The sequence below is a fragment of the Dendrobates tinctorius genome, unplaced genomic scaffold (genome assembly GCF_039654945.1).
Source record: "Dendrobates tinctorius isolate UK_male_01 unplaced genomic scaffold, ASM3965494v1 ptg000203l, whole genome shotgun sequence".
NCBI lineage: Eukaryota > Metazoa > Chordata > Amphibia > Anura > Dendrobatidae > Dendrobates > Dendrobates tinctorius.
In genome coordinates, this window is record NW_027361870.1 from 22325327 (window position 1) to 22346203 (window position 20877).

Genomic DNA, 20877 nt, shown 5'->3' on the forward strand with positions numbered 1-20877 from the left:
CTGATGTTTGTCTGCCAATGTCTCCTGCTCTGTCCACATTCCCACCACTTGCAGTGGGAAGGTGGACAGCGCAGGAGACAGTGCAGGACACACATTGGGGGATCAGCTCACGTTACAGAACACCAGGAACACAGGAACAAGTGTGGAATGCGTGGACGGCAACTGTGAGCAGGAACTGGTGGTGTTGGAGGTCAGGGGAAATACTAGAGACAGAGTGGAGACAGAGGCCAAATCAGAGAATGTTTAAATCTGAAGTAGTTACAATTTGGAGGCAGCAGCAGTTTGCCCTCCACACAGCAGGGGATCAGCTGACGTTACCGAACCCCACTTTCACATGAACGAGTGTGTTTTTCTGTGTGGACAGCACTTCCGAGCACCAACTAGCGTTGTTGGAACCCAGGGACAATCATGGTGCAGGCCGAGGCCTACTAGGAGCCAGGTGTAAAGCTGAGGTATTTTGACTTTGGAGGGAGCAGGACACTTTGCCCTCCACACAGCAGGGGATCAGCTGACGTTACTGACCCCCACTTTCACATGAACGAGTGTGTTTTTCTGTGTGGACAGCACTTCTGAGCACCAACTAGCATTGTTGGAGCCCAGGGAGAACCAGGGTGCAGGCCGAGGCCTACTTGGTGGCAGTTTTAGATTGTTTGTAGGCTACAACAGACTGTCAACGTGCTCCAATTAGGCATCTGTCTCCACTCTGTTTCCAGGATTTCACGTGACTACCAACACCGCCAGTTTATGCGTACAGTAGCCGTCTGCCCAATCCACACGTGTTCCTGTGTTACTGGTGTTCTGTAATGTCAGCAGATCCCCTGATGTTTGTCTGCCAATGTCTCCTGCTCTGTCCACATTCCCACCACTTGCAGTGGGAAGGTGGACAGTGCAGGAGACAGTGCCGGACACACATTGGGGGATCAGCTCACGTTACAGAACACCAGGAACACAGGAACAAGTGTGGAATGCGTGGACGGCAACTTTGAGCAGGAACTGGCGGTGTTGGAGGTCAGGGGAAATACTAGAGACAGAGTGGAGACAGAGGCCAAATCAGAGAATGTTTAAATCTGAAGTAGTTACAATTTGGAGGCAGCAGCAGTTTGCCCTCCACACAGCAGGGGATCAGCTGACGTTACCGAACCCCACTTTCACATGAACGAGTGTGTTTTTCTGTGTGGACAGCACTTCCGAGCACCAACTAGCGTTGTTGGAACCCAGGGACAATCATGGTGCAGGCCGAGGCCTACTAGGAGCCAGGTGTAAAGCTGAGGTATTTTGACTTTGGAGGGAGCAGGACACTTTGCCCTCCACACAGCAGGGGATCAGCTGACGTTACTGACCCCCACTTTCACATAAACGAGTGTGTTTTTCTGTGTGGACAGCACTTCCGAGCACCAACTAGCGTTGTTGGAACCCAGGGACAATCATTGTGCAGGCCGAGGCCTACTAGGAGCCAGGTGTAAAGCTGAGGTATTTTGACTTTGGAGGGAGCAGGACACTTTGCCCTCCACACAGCAGGGGATCAGCTGACGTTACCGAACCCCACTTTCACATGAACGAGTGTGTTTTTCTGTGTGGACAGCACTTCCGAGCACCAACTGGCGTTGTCGGAGCCCAGGGAAAATGAGGTAGTAGGCCGAGGCCTACTTGGAGCCAGGTGTAAATCTGAGGTTGTTTGACTGTGGAGGGAGCAGGACACTTTGCCATACACACAGCAGGGGATCAGCTGACGTTACCGAACCCCACTTTCACATGAACGAGTGTGTTTTTCTGTGTGGACAGCACTTCTGAGCACCAACTGGCGTTGTCGGAGCCCAGGGAAAATCAGGTAGTAGGCCAAGGCCTACTTGGTGGCAGTTTGCGATTGTTTCTAGACTACTACTAACTGTCAACGTACTCCAATTAGGCCTCTGTCTTCACTCTGTTTCGAGTATTTCCGCTGGCTTCCAACCACGCCAGTTGCTGCTCTGAAATGCCGTCTGCACAACCCACACTTGTTCCTGTGTTACTGGGGTTCTGTAACAGCAGCTTCTCCCTAGAGGTGAGTCAGGCAATGTCTCCTGCTCTGTCCACATTTCCACTACAAGTAGTGGGAATGTAGACAAAGCAGGAGACATTGCCGTGCTCAACTCTGGAGAAGAGCAGATGTTACAGGACCCAGGTACCACAGGAACAAGTGTGGATTGTGCAGACGGCACTTGAGAGCAGAAACAGGCGGTGTTGTAGGCCGGAGGAAATACTCAAAACAGAGTGGAGACAGAGGGCAAATCAGAGAACATATTAAATCAGAGGTAGTCAGAAGTTGTAGGCAGCAGGAGAGTTTGCCGTACACACAGCAGGGGATCAGCTGACGTTACCGAACCCCACTTACACATGAGCGAGTGTTTTGTCTGTGCGGACAGCACTTCCGAGCACCAACTGGCGTTGTCGGAGCCCAGGGAAAATGAGGTAGTAGGCCGAGGCCTACTTGGAGTCAGGTGTAAATCTGAGGTTGTTTGACTGTGGAGGGAGCAGGACACTTTGCCATACACACAGCAGGGGATCAGCTGACGTTACCGAACCCCACTTACACATGAGCGAGTGTTTTGTCTGTGCGTACAGCGCTTCTGAGCACAAACTAGCGGTGTCGGAGCCCAGGGAAAATCAGGTAGTAGGCCGAGGCCTACTTGTTGGCAGTTTGCGATTGTTTCTAGACTACTACTAACTGTCAACGTACTCCAATTAGGCCTCTGTCTTCACTCTGTTTCGAGTATTTCCGCTGGCTTCCAACCACGCCAGTTGCTGCTCTGAAATGCCGTCTGCACAACCCACACTTGTTCCTGTGTTACTGGGGTTCTGTAACAGCAGCTTCTCCCTAGAGGTGAGTCAGGCAATGTCTCCTGCTCTGTCCACATTTCCACTACAAGTAGTGGGAATGTAGACAAAGCAGGAGACATTGCCGTGCTCAACTCTGGAGAAGAGCAGATGTTACAGGACCCAGGTACCACAGGAACAAGTGTGGATTGTGCAGACGGCACTTGAGAGCAGAAACAGGCGGTGTTGTAGGCCGGAGGAAATACTCAAAACAGAGTGGAGACAGAGGGCAAATCAGAGAACATATTAAATCAGAGGTAGTCAGAAGTTGTAGGCAGCAGGAGAGTTTGCCGTACACACAGCAGGGGATCAGCTGACGTTACCGAACCCCACTTACACATGAGCGAGTGTTTTGTCTGTGCGGACAGCACTTCCGAGCACCAACTGGCGTTGTCGGAGCCCAGGGAAAATGAGGTAGTAGGCCGAGGCCTACTTGGAGTCAGGTGTAAATCTGAGGTTGTTTGACTGTGGAGGGAGCAGGACACTTTGCCATACACACAGCAGGGGATCAGCTGACGTTACCGAACCCCACTTACACATGAGCGAGTGTTTTGTCTGTGCGTACAGCGCTTCTGAGCACAAACTAGCGGTGTCGGAGCCCAGGGAAAATCAGGTAGTAGGCCGAGGCCTACTTGTTGGCAGTTTGCGATTGTTTCTAGACTACTACTAACTGTCAACGTACTCCAATTAGGCCTCTGTCTTCACTCTGTTTCGAGTATTTCCGCTGGCTTCCAACCACGCCAGTTGCTGCTCTGAAATGCCGTCTGCACAACCCACACTTGTTCCTGTGTTACTGGGGTTCTGTAACAGCAGCTTCTCCCTAGAGGTGAGTCAGGCAATGTCTCCTGCTCTGTCCACATTTCCACTACAAGTAGTGGGAATGTAGACAAAGCAGGAGACATTGCCGTGCTCAACTCTAGAGAAGAGCAGATGTTACAGGACCCAGGTACCACAGGAACAAGTGTGGATTGTGCAGACGGCACTTGAGAGCAGAAACAGGCGGTGTTGTAGGCCGGAGGAAATACTCAAAACAGAGTGGAGACAGAGGGCAAATCAGAGAACATATTAAATCAGAGGTAGTCAGAAGTTGTAGGCAGCAGGAGAGTTTGCCGTACACACAGCAGGGGATCAGCTGACGTTACCGAACCCCACTTACACATGAGCGAGTGTTTTGTCTGTGCGGACAGCACTTCCGAGCACCAACTGGCGTTGTCGGAGCCCAGGGAAAATGAGGTAGTAGGCCGAGGCCTACTTGGAGTCAGGTGTAAATCTGAGGTTGTTTGACTGTGGAGGGAGCAGGACACTTTGCCATACACACAGCAGGGGATCAGCTGACGTTACCGAACCCCACTTACACATGAGCGAGTGTTTTGTCTGTGCGTACAGCACTTCTGAGCACCAACTGGCGGTGTCGGAGCCCAGGGAAAATCAGGTAGTAGGCCGAGGCCTACTTGGTGGCAGTTTGCGATTTTTTCTAGACTACTACTAACTGTCAACGTACTCCAATTAGGCCTCTGTCTTCACTCTGTTTCGAGTATTTCCGCTGGCTTCCAACCACGCCAGTTGCTGCTCTGAAATGCCGTCTGCACAACCCACACTTGTTCCTGTGTTACTGGGGTTCTGTAACAGCAGCTTCTCCCTAGAGGTGAGTCAGGCAATGTCTCCTGCTCTGTCCACATTTCCACTACAAGTAGTGGGAATGTAGACAAAGCAGGAGACATTGCCGTGCTCAACTCTGGAGATGAGCAGATGTTACAGGACCCAGGTACCACAGGAACAAGTGTGGATTGTGCAGACGGCACTTGAGAGCAGAAACAGGCGGTGTTGTAGGCCGGAGGAAATACTCAAAACAGAGTGGAGACAGAGGGCAAATCAGAGAACATATTAAATCAGAGGTAGTCAGAAGTTGTAGGCAGCAGGAGAGTTTGCCGTACACACAGCAGGGGATCAGCTGACGTTACCGAACCACACTTACACATGAGCGAGTGTTTTGTCTGTGCGGACAGCACTTCTGAGCAACAACGGGCGTTGCTGTAGCCCAGGGAAAATGAGGTAGTAGGCCGAGGCCTACTTGGAGCCAGGTGTAAATCTGAGGTTGTTTGACTGTGGAGAGAGCAGGACACTTTGCCATACACACAGCAGGGGATCAGCTGACGTTACCGAACCCCACTTACACATGAGCGAGTGTTTTGTCTGTGCGGACAGCACTTCTGAGCACCAACTGGCGGTGTCGGAGCCCAGGGAAAATCAGGTAGTAGGCCAAGGCCTACTTGGTGGGAGTTTGCGATTGTTTCTAGACTACTACTAACTGTCAACGTACTCCAATTAGGCCTCTGTCTTCACTCTGTTTCGAGTATTTCCTCTGGCTTCCAACCATGCCAGTTGCTGCTCTGAAATGCCGTCTGCACAACCCACACTTGTTCCTGTGTTACTGGGGTTCTGTAACAACAGCTTCTCCCTAGAGGTGAGTCAGGCAATGTCTCCTGCTCTGTCCACATTTCCACTACAAGTAGTGGGAATGTAGACAAAGCAGGAGACATTGCCGTGCTCAACTCTGGAGATGAGCAGATGTTACAGGACCCAGGTACCACAGGAACAAGTGTGGATTGTGCAGACGGCACTTGAGAGCAGAAACAGGTGGTGTTGTAGGCCGGATGAAATACTCAAAACAGAGTGGAGACAGAGGGCAAATCAGAGAACATATTAAATCAGAGGTAGTCAGAAGTTGTAGGCAGCAGGAGAGTTTGCCGTACACACAGCAGGGGATCAGCTGACGTTACCGAACCCCACTTACACATGAGCGAGTGTTTTGTCTGTGCGGACAGCACTTCTGAGCAACAACGGGCATTGCTGTAGCCCAGGAAATAAAGTTCTGGTCATAGAAACATGAACACAACAGGAGACCTGGATCCTGTTGCCAGACAATTATTTATTCTGGAAGAGGACTGGCAAATTCAGGTGAGATCCAGGCCTTGTTCATTTTCACAAAAGTAAGCCGGTCAACATTATCGGCGGATAGTCGCGTGCGACGGTCTGTTACCACACCACCTGCAGCACTAAAGACATGTTCCGATAATACACTGGCAGCAGGGCAAGCCAGCTCCTCCAATGCATACTGGCTAAGCTCTGGCCATGTATCCAGCTTAGAGACCCAATACTTGAACGAGGAAGAGCCGTCTGGGAGAACACTAACAGGGCACGACAAGTAGTCTGTCAACATCTGACGGAAACGTTGCCTCCTGCTGACTGGAGCCGTGTGTGATGGTGTAGCCGTTTGTGGCGGTCCCACAAAACTTTTCCACATTTGGGCCATACTGGCCTTGCCTTGTCCTGCGGCACTGCCTCTGCTACCTCTTTGTGCAGAGCTTCCTCCACTGCCTCTACCCACATGGCTGGTTTGAAAAGCACTACCAGCAACACTTGTGGGGGGAATGGAGAACATGATGGCCTGCACAAGTGTTTCTTGGTACTCCCGCATTTTTCGCTCCCGGTTCAACTGTGGTATGAGGCTTTGTAAGTTGTCCCGGTAGCGAGGATCTAGGAGGGTGTACACCCAATAATCAGCCGTGTGGAGAATGTTGGTGATGCGGCGGTCATTTAACAAGCACTGCAGCATGAAATCAACCATGTGCTGCAGACTGCCAACTTGGCCGGAAACGCTGTCCCCAGCTTGAGGCAGCATCTCTGCCTGCTCAGCATCACCCCACCCTCGCTGTACACACTGACTACTAGAGCCTTGTGTACCTCCCTCCTCTGGAGAGATGTGTTCCTCCTCCTCCATTGACTCCTCGTCATCCTCCTCACTAAGTGTCCCCTGCCTGGGCCTTTGTGTGGAAGCACGTTGCGCAGACTTGCCAGAAGCAGATTGCATTTCTGACTGCTCATCCTCGACCTCTTCAAAAACCTCCTCATTTAGTGCTTGTAAGGTTTTTTGAAGCAGACAGATGAGGGGGACAGTCATGCTGATTAGTGCATCATCTGCACTGGCCATCCGCGTGGAGTCATCGAAGGCATGCAAAACTTGGCAGATGTCCCTCATAGTGGCCCACTCAGTGGTGGTGAAGTGTGTCCGGCGCACAGTGCGACTTGTTTGCGCCTGATGCAGCTGGTACTCCATTACTGCTGCCTGCTGCTCACACAACCGCTCCAACATATGTAACGTTGAATTCCACCTGGTGGGGAGGTCACATATGATGCGATGTTCTGGCAGGCGGAATCGGCGTTGCAGAGATGCAATGCATGATCTTGCCATGCTGGAACGCCGCAAGTGAGCACACTCTAGGCGAACCTTGTGCAGCAGTGCATCAAGATCCGGATAGTCCCTCAGAAAGCTCTGCACGACCAAATTGAGCACGTGTGCCAGACATGGTATGTGAGTGAGGTTGCCTAGGCCCAGAGCTGCCACTAGATTTCGGCCATTGTCACTCACTACCAAACCTGGCTGGAGATTCGCTGGCACAAACCACACATCGCTCTCCTGCTTGATGGCATTCCAGAGCTCCTGTGCTGTGTGGCTCCGATTCCCCAAAGAAATTAATTTAAGGACGGCCAGTTGACGTTTGGCCACACCTGTGCTCATATCTGGCCTAACAGGCTCACGCAGTGCTGATTCCGAGGAACTAGAGTAGGAAGAGGACTAAATAAGTACAGACTGCATTCCTGCAATCCTTGGAGTTGGCAGAATACGTACAGAGCCACTCTCCAGATCTGTACCCGGCTCCACAACATTGACCCAATGGGCAGTGAGGGAAAGGTATCGTCCCTGTCCATGGCTACTGGTCCACGCATCGGTGGTCAGGTGGACCTTGCTACTGACGGCATTTAGTAGCGCATTTTTAATTTTTCCCTCCACATGCTTTTGCAGGGCAGGGACAGCTTGCCTGCTGAAATAAAAGCGGCTGGGCACATTGTATTGTGGAACTGCCAATGACATAAACTTCCGGAAGGTGTCAGTCTCCACCAGCCTGAATGACAGCATCTCAAGGGCCAGTAGTTTGGCAATGCCGGCATTCAGAGCCAGTGCTCGGGGATGGTTTGCCGAGTATGGCCGCTTTTTCTCCCATGCCTGTGCTACCGATTGCTGGTGAGTGGCCTGGGAGTGTGCTGATGACTGCGAACGTGGTTCAGTGGGTGGAATTTCACTGGGTCTCTGGACAACAGTGGCAGTGGTTCTTCCATGGCGTTCCAGTGAGGAAGCCGAACCAGCTGTGTGTGAGCTGGAGGAAGAGGCCCCAACACGAGCTGAAGAGGTGGTAGGTGCTGCTGAAGGTTGGCCTACATCTTCAGTGTGTCCGTGTAACTCAACCTCGTGCTTGGTACGCACATGTTTCCACATATTTGTGGTATTGAGGTTGGTCACATTTTTCCCTCGTTTCACTTTCTGATGACACAGCTTGCATTTGACAAAGCAAATGTCATCTGCAACTGTGTCAAAAAAAGACCACGCACTGCAAGTCCTGGGAGCACCCGTTTTGTGTTTTGGAAGAGGATTGCTCCTCACGGGTGCCAAAGTGGAGGCTACAGGCAACCAAGTCTGCCCCCGCCCTCTCCCTCCTCTTTTGGCCGTTCGGGGAATCTCTTCCTCAGAGCTGCTCCCACCACCTTCCTGTGGCTGACGCCATGATGGGTCAAGGACCTCATCATCTCCACTCCCCTCTTCAAGCACCGGCTGGTCCTGGGTTGTCTCGCCAGCACCGTACGCACCAGAAATTGGCAACTGAGTCTCATCATCATCTGATGCATACTGAGGTGTGCTGACCATAGGCACTGGCCCACCCGCCTCTTCAGATTCAGAGGGACAAAGCAGTTGCGCATCACTGCATACTCCCTCTTCTTCACGCTCTAGAATGCTGCTTGGCTGGCCACCTCTTTCCAAGCCAACAGATTCTGAGAACAGAAGTAAAGATTGAGATGGCTCCTGTCCAGGGCTCTCAGACTGCCTGGGCAATTTGGCAGGTGGTGAAGAGACAGACGGTTGCTCTTCAGTGCTCTGGCCTTGGGAGGATGCGGAAGTCATTGAAGTGGATGCGTTAGCTGCCATCCATCCGACAACGGCTTCAATTTGTTCGTCACGCAGCAGTGGGGTACGGCGAGGTCCTACAAAGCTGCGCATGAAGGACTGTTGCCTGGTAAAAGTGGGGGATGCCGGGTCACTGGTGGCCGCAGCAGATACCGAATCCCCACGTCCTCTCCCTGCTGAATCCCCCCGTCCTCTCCCTGCTGAAACTCCACGGCCACGACCACGTGCCTTACTCCCTGCCTTCTTCATCTTGGTAGACTGATAAAGATAGGCAGAAAAGTAAAAAAGGGGTGGCTTAGTGTTCTTATTCCTGAACACCTGCTAACCAGTATAAGAAACACTAATTTGGCTAAGAGTGTGTGTACTACACTTTAATATGATCTAATGTGGCCTAGACAAATGTAAAGTGGAGTGTTTGGTGAACTTTATTTCCTTTTTTTTGGGTGGGGGGAAGGAAAGGATGTGACCAAAGTTTGAAAGCTATAGTATCGCAAACTTTTTGGAGCGATTACAATGCAGGAAGCTAACCTACAATGCAATTGATGAGGCTCCAAAAAATAGGGTGATACTAGCCTGGCTGGCCCTGAAGGGCACAAGCCAGCAAAAAGGCTCCTCTATCTAATCCTATATAGTGTTTGCAACCAACCAATGACAGTGGATGCGGTTGGAAGCACACTAATATAGGAGCAAAAATCTGGCTAAATTAGCTGCAAAAAAAGGACTATGTATGAGGCAGTGGCGCACGCTGAGCGGACTACAGCTAGCGGTGGCTGTAGAACACACTGCAACGTGAGCTGCACTCACACACAGAGAGACCTATCGTACAGCCAAAAACAGTGCAGAGAAATGGGCTATAGCACTGAAAGGCTGCTGAAAGGCTCCGCTGTCCACTCCTTTAGTGTTTGCAACCAACGTATATGGATACGTATGGAAGCACACTATACAGGAGAAAAAAAAAGCAGCAATAACAGAAAAATGTGTATGAGGCAGAGACACACGCCGGCCGGCCTACAAGCAGACGTGCCTGCAGGACACACTACACAGCGTGGGTCTGCACTCACACAGCCCTTGCAGACAGCTGTGAAAACAGCGCTGCTAGGGAAAAGCAAGCTACAGTGGTGGTTTATGTAGCCTGGGTTAAGCACTATATGTTTTGTGGAATCGCTATTTCTAACTGTCCCTCACAGTCTTCAACAGCAGCCTGTCCCTAACTGAATTCACAGCAGAGTGACCAGAAATGGCGGCTGCAGCGCTTTTTATAGTGCATCATGACATCATTTCAGCAGCCAATCACAGCCATGCCAGTAGTTAACATGCCTACATGCCTAACAGGATATGCCCACACTTCTGAGGATCCCCATTGGCTGAATCAAATCGAGCGGGCTCCTAGCATTATGGGAACTTCCGATTCCGGTATTCGATATGAAAAAAGTATCGGAACTAAGTATCGGAATTCCGATACAGCTAATATCGGCCGATACCCGATACTTGCGGTATCGGAATGCTCAACACTAGTTACCATTAGAGTTGAGCGACTTTTGGTTTTTTAGGGTCGCGTTTCGTTTCGTGAAACCCGACTTTTCCAAAAGTCGGGTCGAGCAAGATCGTCCGATTATAGGGAAAAGTCGGGGTCGTCACAAAACACGAAACCCAATGTAAGTCAATGGGGAATAAAGGTCGGCAGTGAGAGGAGGACAGGAAACACACCTACAGTGCCCATTTGAATGCCAAAAGCATCAATTCTTCTTACTTAAGCTTGTCAACCTTAATTAGCTTCATAATACAAGTTACGCACTGAAAAATGGGGGTTATTTGGCTAAAGTTGTGGGGGGAGGGCTGGCTGCAGGTTTTCATGTGCCCTGGGCGAAAGAGCGCCCCTTTAACACATACCACAACTCATCATGCTCCGATACGGCAGAGAAATAGCGGTATAGTACAATGAAAAATACCTCACTTTTTACATCTCATGACGAGGCCCATCTATTTCTCCATACAGAATCATTGGTCCCATATAATGTTTGAAACAGTATATGATGAGCTCCACATAATGCTACAGTATATGTTGGTCCCCATGGATGAAGCTCCACTGTCTTATGGGCCCAAATAATGCTCCAAACATAATGGGCCCCATTTCTAATGCTCTAGTGTATAATGGGCCCTGTAAATGCTGCTCCAGTGTCTGATGTCCATCTTTGGAATGTTCCAGTGTATGGTGGGCACCATCTATCATTCTCCAGAGTATAGTGCTCCCCAAAAATTGCTGTCCCAACATTGAAAACAATCAAATAAGTCTCCTCGCTAGGGAATCCCTGTACTTGTCTGGACTCCTTGTCGTCCCCATCTTCCATCTCACTGCACAGTATTTCAACTTTGCAAGTGCTGTGATCCTGAGCAAGCAGGGGGGGCCCACTCGTTGGCGATGGCACTGGCACAGGGCCCCTGATAGTACGGTGGTGTGTCTGATGGCGGGTGGGCCGAACCTGCACTTTCATCTGCAGCTTCCTCTTTGTCACCGTGTAAGATGGAACTGTATATGGGAAGGGTAACCTGAGTTTCATCAGGGTCAGATTCAGGTCGTGTAGCGTGCGAGGGGAATGTAGTGGTCTGGGTCAATGTACCAGCAGATTCATCGAGCAGTGGCTGGGCATCAGTGCACTTGTGTCGCCCCCAGGAGTACGGTCGCCACAGTGGCATTACCTTCTTCCTAGGGAGTGTGATGTCATGCTTGGGAGCAATGAAGGATCTCCATAGCAGGTTAACTGATTGGGCGGCGTTATTCCCACGAGTCATGACCCTCCAAACAGCGTTCATGAAGGCAAAGTGTTTGTTTTACGTGGGCAGTATGGTTGCAAAGCTGAACCTTAAAGGAATGTCCAGAAGGGCACCACCAGGAGTGGAGCCTACAGTTAAATTCGACTCCACCTGGGAAACCTCAACCATGCCAGCTACAGAACAGATGCACACATTGCAAGCTTAATTCCGTTAACGAACGAGACTCCGTCATGCCCCGCGGTCTGAGTCCGGCTTACTAGAGGGACACGTGAGGCTCTGGCACATGAGATTGGCCAATAACTGGTGTGTCATGCCCTTACATGTCCGTGGCTGCATGTGCGCTACACTGAAAAGGCCAGCGTTTGTCGCTTACAGGTGCAGATAACCCGCTGAACAACGTTAGTGATGGGGATCACTGATTACAATTATTACCCGCGAACAATGAATTCCCAGTAAGTGCAGGTCAACTGCAGTTCCGGAATTAGGCCTAACCGTCATTCCTGAAAAAATGAAAAACTTACGTGTGCAAACCACAGGTGCTGTAGCTTGCTTAACAGCTCGCCAGCCGTTCTCACGCCCAGTATGGATTACACGTGATTGCACAAAGGTGAGAAAGGGTACCGATCCCCAGATAACATGTATGGATAGCGTACACATTCAAAATATATGTCTCAGGAGGCAGGCTCAGACGGTGTCAGGCCCAGTATGGATTGCACGTGATTGCACAAAGGTTAGAAAGGGTACCGTATCCCCAGATAACATGTATAGATTGCGTACACATTCAAAATATATGTCTCAGGAGGCAGGCTCAGACGGTGTCAGGCCCAGTATGGATTGCACGTGATTGCACAAAGGTTAGAAAGGGTACCGTATCCCCGGATAACATGTATGGATAGCGTACACATTCAAAATATATGTCTCAGGAGGCAGGCTCAGACGGTGTCAGGCCCAGTATGGATTTGACGGCCCAGATTACACAGCGGAGGAGCAGGGAGAGGTAAAGATTGCAAATGCTGGGGCCCTGCCCAAGCAAGGGGGGCCCACTCGTGGGCGTCGGTACTGGCACTGGGCCCCTCATAGTACAGCGGTGTGTCTGACGGCGGGTGTGCACCACCACCGTCAGAGACACTTGATTGCACTATGAGGGACCCTGTGCCAGTGCCCGCGCCCAAGAGTCGGCCTACCCACCTGTCCAGGGCAACGGCACTCGCACGGTGTCGTGCGCTAGGTGGTGACCCCGGCCATGGGGGGGGGAGGCAGCACAGTTAGGGAGTTTTAGAAAGTGGCATATGTTGATGTTGGACATTCAGCTGATGCAAAAGGCGAAATAGGTGAAGTACCAGGAAGAGGTGGACCAAAGCAAGCCATTTTTCTGTCACCCTATGTGTCATCAGGGGAAGGTGGGACAAAATCCTTGGAAACCCATGCGTGGTTCATTTTAATGAAGGTTAGATCATCCACATTTTGGGTTGACAGACGGGTCCTTTTTTCTGTCAGGATTGATCCAGCTGCACTGAAGACTCTTTCTGATAGCACACTTGCAGCTGGGCAAGCGAGCTCCTGTAAGGCATATTGGGCCAATTCAGGCCAGGTGTCCAGTTTAGCGGCCCAATAGTCAAAGGGGAATGACCTGTGTGGGAGAACATCGATATGGGAGGAAAAGTAGTTTGTAACCATAGTTGACAACTGCTGTCTCCTGTCACTTTCCATCGATGCAGTATTACCAGTTGTGTGAGCGGTATTTGAAAAATCAGTCCACAACATTGTCATGAAACCCCTGTCTCCAACGCCACTTCTGCTGTGTGCACCACGAACACCTCTGCCAAGCTGCCCCCGGCCCGTACGGCTCGTGTGAGAACCATCACCGCTGCTGTGTGCTGGGAATGCCTCAAGCAACCGATTTACCAGAGTTGCTTGTTTATTAGCCAATATTAGGTCAAGGTTCTCCTGTGGCATGATGTTTTGTAATTTGCCTTTATAGCGTGGATCCAGGATGCTGGCCAACCAGTAGTTGTCATCGTTCATCATTTTGGCAATGCGGGGGTCCCTTTTTAGGATCCGCAAGGCATAATCTGACATGTGGGCCAATGTTCCCGGTGTCAATGATGCACTGCGAGTGCTGGGTGGAGGAGCACTTTCTGGCAAATCCACATCCCTCCAGTCACGCACAAACCCTGTACCAGACCTTGCCACGCCAACATTTTCACTTGCCCCACGAGATGCATCCTCCTCCCCTAAGTAATCATCCCCATCATCCTCCTCCTCCTCTTCTTCCTCCACCTCGTCCAGGAGAGGTCCCTGAGCAGACAATGGCTGAATGTCATCAAGGATTCCCTCCTCCTCTTCCTTCTCATCAACATTGGCTGCAGACGCCTGCTCCTTAAGGTGCGTCAAAGTTTGCATGAGCAGATGCATAAGTGGGATGCTCATGCTTAGGATGGCGTCGTCTGCGCTTACCAGCCGTGTGCATTCCTCAAAACACTGAAGGACTTTACAGAGGTCTTTCAGCTTCGACCACTGCACACCTGTCAACTCCATGTCTGCTCTCAAAGTGCCTGGCCGTGTATCCTCCCACAAATGCATTATGGCCTGCCTCTGCTCGCACAGCCGCTCCACCATGTGCAGGGTGGAGTTCCACCTTGTTGCAATGTCGATAATGAGGCGGTGGTTGGGAAGGTGGAGCAATCGCTGCAGCTTCTGCATACGAACGGAGTGTACAGGCGACCGGCGGATGTGCGCGGCACAGTCTTCGCACCTTCTGGAGCAGGGCTGTTAACTCCGGATAATTTTTGAGGAAGCACTGCACCACCAGGTTCAAGGTGTGAGCCAAGCAAGGTATGTGGCTGAGTTTTGAAAGGGCTATGACTGCCACAAAATTACGGCCGTTATCACTAACTACCTTGCCTGCCTCAAGATGTACACTGCCCAGCCATGACTCAGTTTGTCGCTTCAAGTACTCGGCCAGCACCTCGGCGGTGTGTCTGTCGCCCAAACACATCATCTGCAACACAGCCTGCTGACGCTTTCCACTAGCTGCTCGATAGGGGGACACATCGTGTGCAACAGTTGCAGCTGCAGATGGAGTGCTCATACGACTGCGCTCTGTGGACGAGCTTTCGCTTCTGGAGGAGGAGGAGGAGGAGGAGGGTCGAACGCCTACAGCCAACTGTTTCCTATACCGTGGGCTAGGCAGCACTGTCCCACCACCGCTGTCCCCTGTGGACCCTGCATCCACCACATTAACCCAGTGCGCAGTGATGGACACGTAACGGCCCTGGCCATGCCGACTGGACCATGCATCAGTTGTGAGGTGCACCTTTCCGCTCACTGACTGCTTGAGTGCATGGACAATGCGGTCTTTCACATGATGGTGGAGGGCTGGGATGGCTTTGCGAGAGAAGAAGTGGCGACTGGGTAGGTCATAGCGTGGTACTGCATAGGCCATGAGTTCGCGGAAAGCTGTGCTTTCCACCAACCGAAAGGGCATCATCTCAAACGAGATTAGTTTGGCAATGTGGGAGTTCAAACCCAGTGTACGCGGATGAGAGACTGAGTACTTTCTTGACCTACTCATAGTGTCTGGGAGGGTGAGCTGGACTTGAGAGCTGCATATGGTGGAAGTAGCGGTGGACAGGGCGGACTGAGAGAGGGTTGATGATGGTGATGGAGTTGGTGTTCTTTCTGATGGCCTAGAATCAGTCTTTCGTTGATATAACAGTGGGATTCCCTGACTGCTGTGGCCTTGCAACGACACCTCAACATTTGCTGCTGTGCTAACCGGTGGGCTTACAGTGGGGGAAACAATGTAGCGTTGCTGACTACCTTCGTTGTGATCAGTTGAACATGTGGCACTTGAGGTTTGGTTTTGTGTTCACGCTTGCAAGTGCATGCTGGTTAAATGTCTAAGCATGCAACTGGTATTCAAATTTTTCAGATTTTTCCCTCGGCTAAAGGTCTTTGCGCACTTCTTACAGATAACCTTGGCCTGATCATGAGGATTTTGGTCAAAAAAGTGCCACACTGCACTCTTCCTACTTTGGCAGACATTTTGCGGCCTAGCACGCTGTGATCTTTTGACCCTCTGGACAAGCTGTCCAGCAACTCTTTTGATGTTTGGAACCTGTCTTTGGAGTGCTCCGGGCCTGCCAGATAACAGCTGTTGCGATGTCGATGTCTGCTGTGGATGCTCCTCATCTGAGCTATTGGAAGCAGCACCCTCTTCCCCCAATGGATGCCAATCTGGGTTAACAACTGGGTCATCCATCACCTCCTCTTCTATGTCATGTGCACCGTCCTCTGTGTCACCGTGTATGGTGGTATAGTGTGCGGGAAGGGGCACCTGAGTCTCATCAGGGTCAGAATCTGGCTCTGTACACTGCGAGGACAATGTAGTGCTCTGAGTGAATGTACCAGCAGAATCATCCATCAGCGGCTGTGCATCAGTGCACTCCATGTCAGATTCATCTTGGCCTGGGTAATTCACCATTTCACTTGATAATCCAGGCATGGTATGTGAAAACAGCTCCATGGAGTAATCAGTAGTATGGCCTGCGTCATCCTTCAATCTTGGTTGGGGTGAAAGACACAAGGAAAGGTGTGGTTCATGAACATGAGCCTCCAATGACGACTCAGTGCTTTTACTTTTTACAACTGAAGAAGAGGAGGCGATAGAGCTGGAGGCTGAGTCAGCAATGTAAGACAAAACATTTTCCTGATGCTCTAGCTTTAAAAGCGGTTTGCCAACTCCTAGAAAACTAAGCGTTCGAGGCCTTATGTAGCCAGACGATGACGCAGGGTCAGCACCTCCTGCATTCGGTCCTATTTTGCTCTTGCCACTACCATCAGATCCACCACCAACACCATCATTACCAGCTGCCAACCCCCGCCCAATTCCACGGCCTCTTCCACCAGCCTTCCTCATTTTTGGTAGAAATGTAGACAAAATCCAACAAACTATATAGTAATGTAAAACAAGGTACAAGGTGTCTATAGGACAGGGGAGATTTTGAATTTCTGCAGACACTTGTGGACACTGGACACTTTTGGATTGTGTGAGGCCCACTGATATCTGAGCACTATGTGACAGGCTCGATGGCACAGCTGTGACCAAAGTGACTAGAGGATAAGGGAGATTTTGAATCTCTGCACACACTTTTGGACACTGGACACTTTTGGATTGTGTGAGGCCCACTGATATCTGAGCGCTATGTGACAGGCTCGATGGCACAGCTGTGACCAAAGTGACTAGAGGATAAGGGAGATTTTGAATCTCTGCACACACTTTTGGACACTGGACACTTTTGGATTGTGTGAGGCCCAATGAATATCTGAGCGCTATGTGTCAGGCTCGATGGCACAGCTGTGACCAAAGTGACTAGAGGATAAGGGAGATTTTGAATCTCTGCACACACTTTTGGACACTGGACACTTTTGGATTGTGTGAGGCCCACTGATATCTGAGCGCTATGTGACAGGCTCGATGGCACAGCTGTGACCAAAGTGACTAGAGGATAAGGGAGATTTTGAATCTCTGCACACACTTTTGGACACTGGACACTTTTGGATTGTGTGAGGCCCAATGAATATCTGAGCGCTATGTGACAGGCTCGATGGCACAGCTGTGACCAAAGTGACTAGAGGATAAGGGAGATTTTGAATCTCTGCACACACTTTTGGACACTGGACACTTTTGGATTGTGTGAGGCCCAATGAATATCTGAGCGCTATGTGACAGGCTCGATGGCACAGCTGTGACCAAAGTGACTAGAGGATAAGGGAGATTTTGAATCTCTGCACACACTTTTGGACACTGGACACTTTTGGATTGTGTGAGGCCCAATGAATATCTGAGCGCTATGTGACAGGCTCGATGGCACAGCTGTGACCAAAGTGACTAGAGGATAAGGGAGATTTTGAATCTCTGCACACACTTTTGGACACTGGACACTTTTGGATTGTGTGAGGCCCACTGATATCTGAGCGCTATGTGACAGGCTCGATGGCACAGCTGTGACCAAAGTGACTAGAGGATAAGGGAGATTTTGAATCTCTGCACACACTTTTGGACACTGGACACTTTTGGATTGTGTGAGGCCCACTGATATCTGAGCGCTATGTGACAGGCTCGATGGCACAGCTGTGACCAAAGTGACTAGAGGATAAGGGAGATTTTGAATCTCTGCACACACTTTTGGACACTGGACACTTTTGGATTGTTTGAGGCCCAATGAATATCTGAGCGCTATGTGACAGGCTCGATGGCACAGCTGTGACCAAAGTGACTAGAGGATAAGGGAGATTTTGAATCTCTGCACACACTTTTGGACACTGGACACTTTTGGATTGTGTGAGGCCCAATGAATATCTGAGCGCTATGTGACAGGCTCGATGGCACAGCTGTGACCAAAGTGACTAGAGGATAAGGGAGATTTTGAATCTCTGCACACACTTTTGGACACTGGACACTTTTGGATTGTGTGAGGCCCAATGAATATCTGAGCGCTATGTGACAGGCTCGATGGCACAGCTGTGACCAAAGTGACTAGAGGATAAGGGAGATTTTGAATCTCTGCACACACTTTTGGACACTGGACACTTTTGGATTGTGTGAGGCCCAATGAATATCTGAGCGCTATGTGACAGGCTCGATGGCACAGCTGTGACCAAAGAGACTAGAGGATAAGGGAGATTTTGAATCTCTGCACACACTTTTGGACACTGGACACTTTTGGATTGTGTGAGGCCCAATGAATATCTGAGCGCTATGTGACAGGCTCGATGGCACAGCTGTGACCAAAGTGACTAGAGGATAAGGGAGATTTTGAATCTCTGCACACACTTTTGGACACTGACACTTTTGGATTGTGTGAGGCCCAATGAATATCTGAGCGCTATGTGACAGGCTCGATGGTACAGCTGTGACCAAAGTGACTAGAGGATAAGGGAGATTTTGAATCTCTGCACACACTTTTGGACACTGGACACTTTTGGATTGTGTGAGGCCCACTGATATCTGAGCGCTATGTGACAGGCTCGATGGCACAGCTGTGACAAAAGGGACTAGAGGATAAGGGAGATTGGATTGCTTTTAAAAAAGCAGTTTGCAGAGCAGTGGGTAAACAGCAATGCCAGCCTGTCAGGAAGCCTTAAAAGGCAGCCCAACAACCAACACCACTGATACACCACAATATAGCCTCCCCTTGCACTGCACACACAGTGACTGGTGTGTTGTGCAGGCCAAATTGCTAGCAGCAGAAGCAGTTTTTTTGTCTTCTTCCCTGCCTAACGCTCTCCCTACAGAATCAGCAGCAACCTCTCCCTATACTGAGATCGGCAGAAGTAAGATGGCGGTCGGCATGCACGCCCTTTTATACCCCCTGTGACGCCCACCAAAGCAAGCCAATCACTTGCATGCCCTTCTGAAAGATGGTGGTGACCCCTGCCTATGTCACCACGTTGCCCACAGTGTCCGTGGATCCTGATTGGCTGAAAAAGAGCGCAAAACAAACTTTTGAAACGCGACTTTGGCGCGTAAGTCGCCGACCTTGTGGCCGACCTCATCCTAGGGTTGGGTTTTGTTTCATGAAACCCGACTTTGCCAAAAGTCGGGGACTTTTGAAATTTTTCGACCCGTTTCGCTCAACTCTAGTTACCATCTTTTCAGTTAGCCATTAAAAGGTATCAACCACTGAGGACTCTCAATTCTGAATATTTTTCTATCTACTGGCTAACACGGTACAAAGATATACATCTTTCCTGTAGCATAAGGAAGGACTTCTTTGTGTCAGTGAGTGTCCATCTATTAGGTTGCAGTTGTTCTCATGGCAGGTTCTTATCAGTTCTGGAGTTCTGCTTCCCTCTTTCTTTTGGTTCTTCCAACGTGTCCATCTTACTTTCTGGTGTTTATAAATGCTCATATAACTTCTTCCACAGGAGATGAATAAGTCACTTATATCCATGTCTCCTTCTATCTGGTATTTTGCGGATTATAAGACGCATACCAAATTTTAAGGAGAAAAATAGGAAAAAAACTTTTTTTTAATAAAATGTTGGTGCTTCTTATAATCCATGCATCTTACTGCTTACCGGGATCCCAGGGTCACTGCTGGAGGAAGAAAAAGTGGAGCGGCTGGGATGAGGGGGTATTTGGATGTGCGCGACCCTGCGGGTGTCTGGTACTGCTGCGAGTGTCCAATGCTGCTGCGGGACTCCGGGAAAATGGTTGCCGGGAGCGGCGCATGCGCAGATGGAGATCTCGGCACCAAGATCTCGGGAGATGAGATCTCAGCGAAAAAAGTGAAAGGTAAAAAGTGAATGTTATAATCCAAAAAATATAGTATGTGCTAAATGCGGCCTATTGCTGTTTAGCATCTCTGCAGAAGAGGAAACAGCAGGAGGCAGACAAGAAAACAGTCATTCGAGTATATCACGAGACCTTCGCCATCTTGCTTCCAGTGAATGTGGAAACAGAAGTAATTTTACTGACTGTACATGAGTAGCCTGTAGCCAAAAACAAAACAGCTACAAAGTAGTAAAATTTGAAATGAACAAATAGATTTCAGTAAGAAAAATTCACATTTACCACTAGCCACATTTTTCCCGATTCGATGTGTATGAACTTCAGCAAAGTGACAGCCAGCTGGATTTTGAGGTTGGGAAGCCATTAAAAAACCCTCTTATACTAATAACTCCTTGGCCCTTCCCGTACCTTTGTACAGTCACCAGTCCTTTGATCGGCATCTCTTCCCTCATTTGTCTTGTATCTTCTGATTCCAGACCTCTGGCACTGGAGATCTTCATTAGGGCCCATGCTGACACTTGGGGCACTATGCATGTTAATATCCTATGTAAAGACTTGGGCACTTGTGAAAAGCTGCAATACCAAGGCCCAGAAACAGAGGAAGATAAAAGATCAAAGATAGCTGCCATATTGTTATTGCATCAATATATTTATTACAGCTTGGTAATTTCTTTTTTTTTTATATATATATATATATACCCACCTGTATGGTAACTTTTAGTTTATTTATGTGATAGATGACATACTTACTATTCCTGTGGTGATCGGTTTGAACCACTTTCCCTGAGTTGTCACACTTATAATTATGAGCAAGTCTTGCTTATTCTCCCATGTCGACCATGTTGTTTAGGGGTTGGTGGAAATACACATGTCTGTTTTTAAGTTGCTTGATCTTCGCTGTTTCTGCATATGATACTAATATAGTGATTTATTA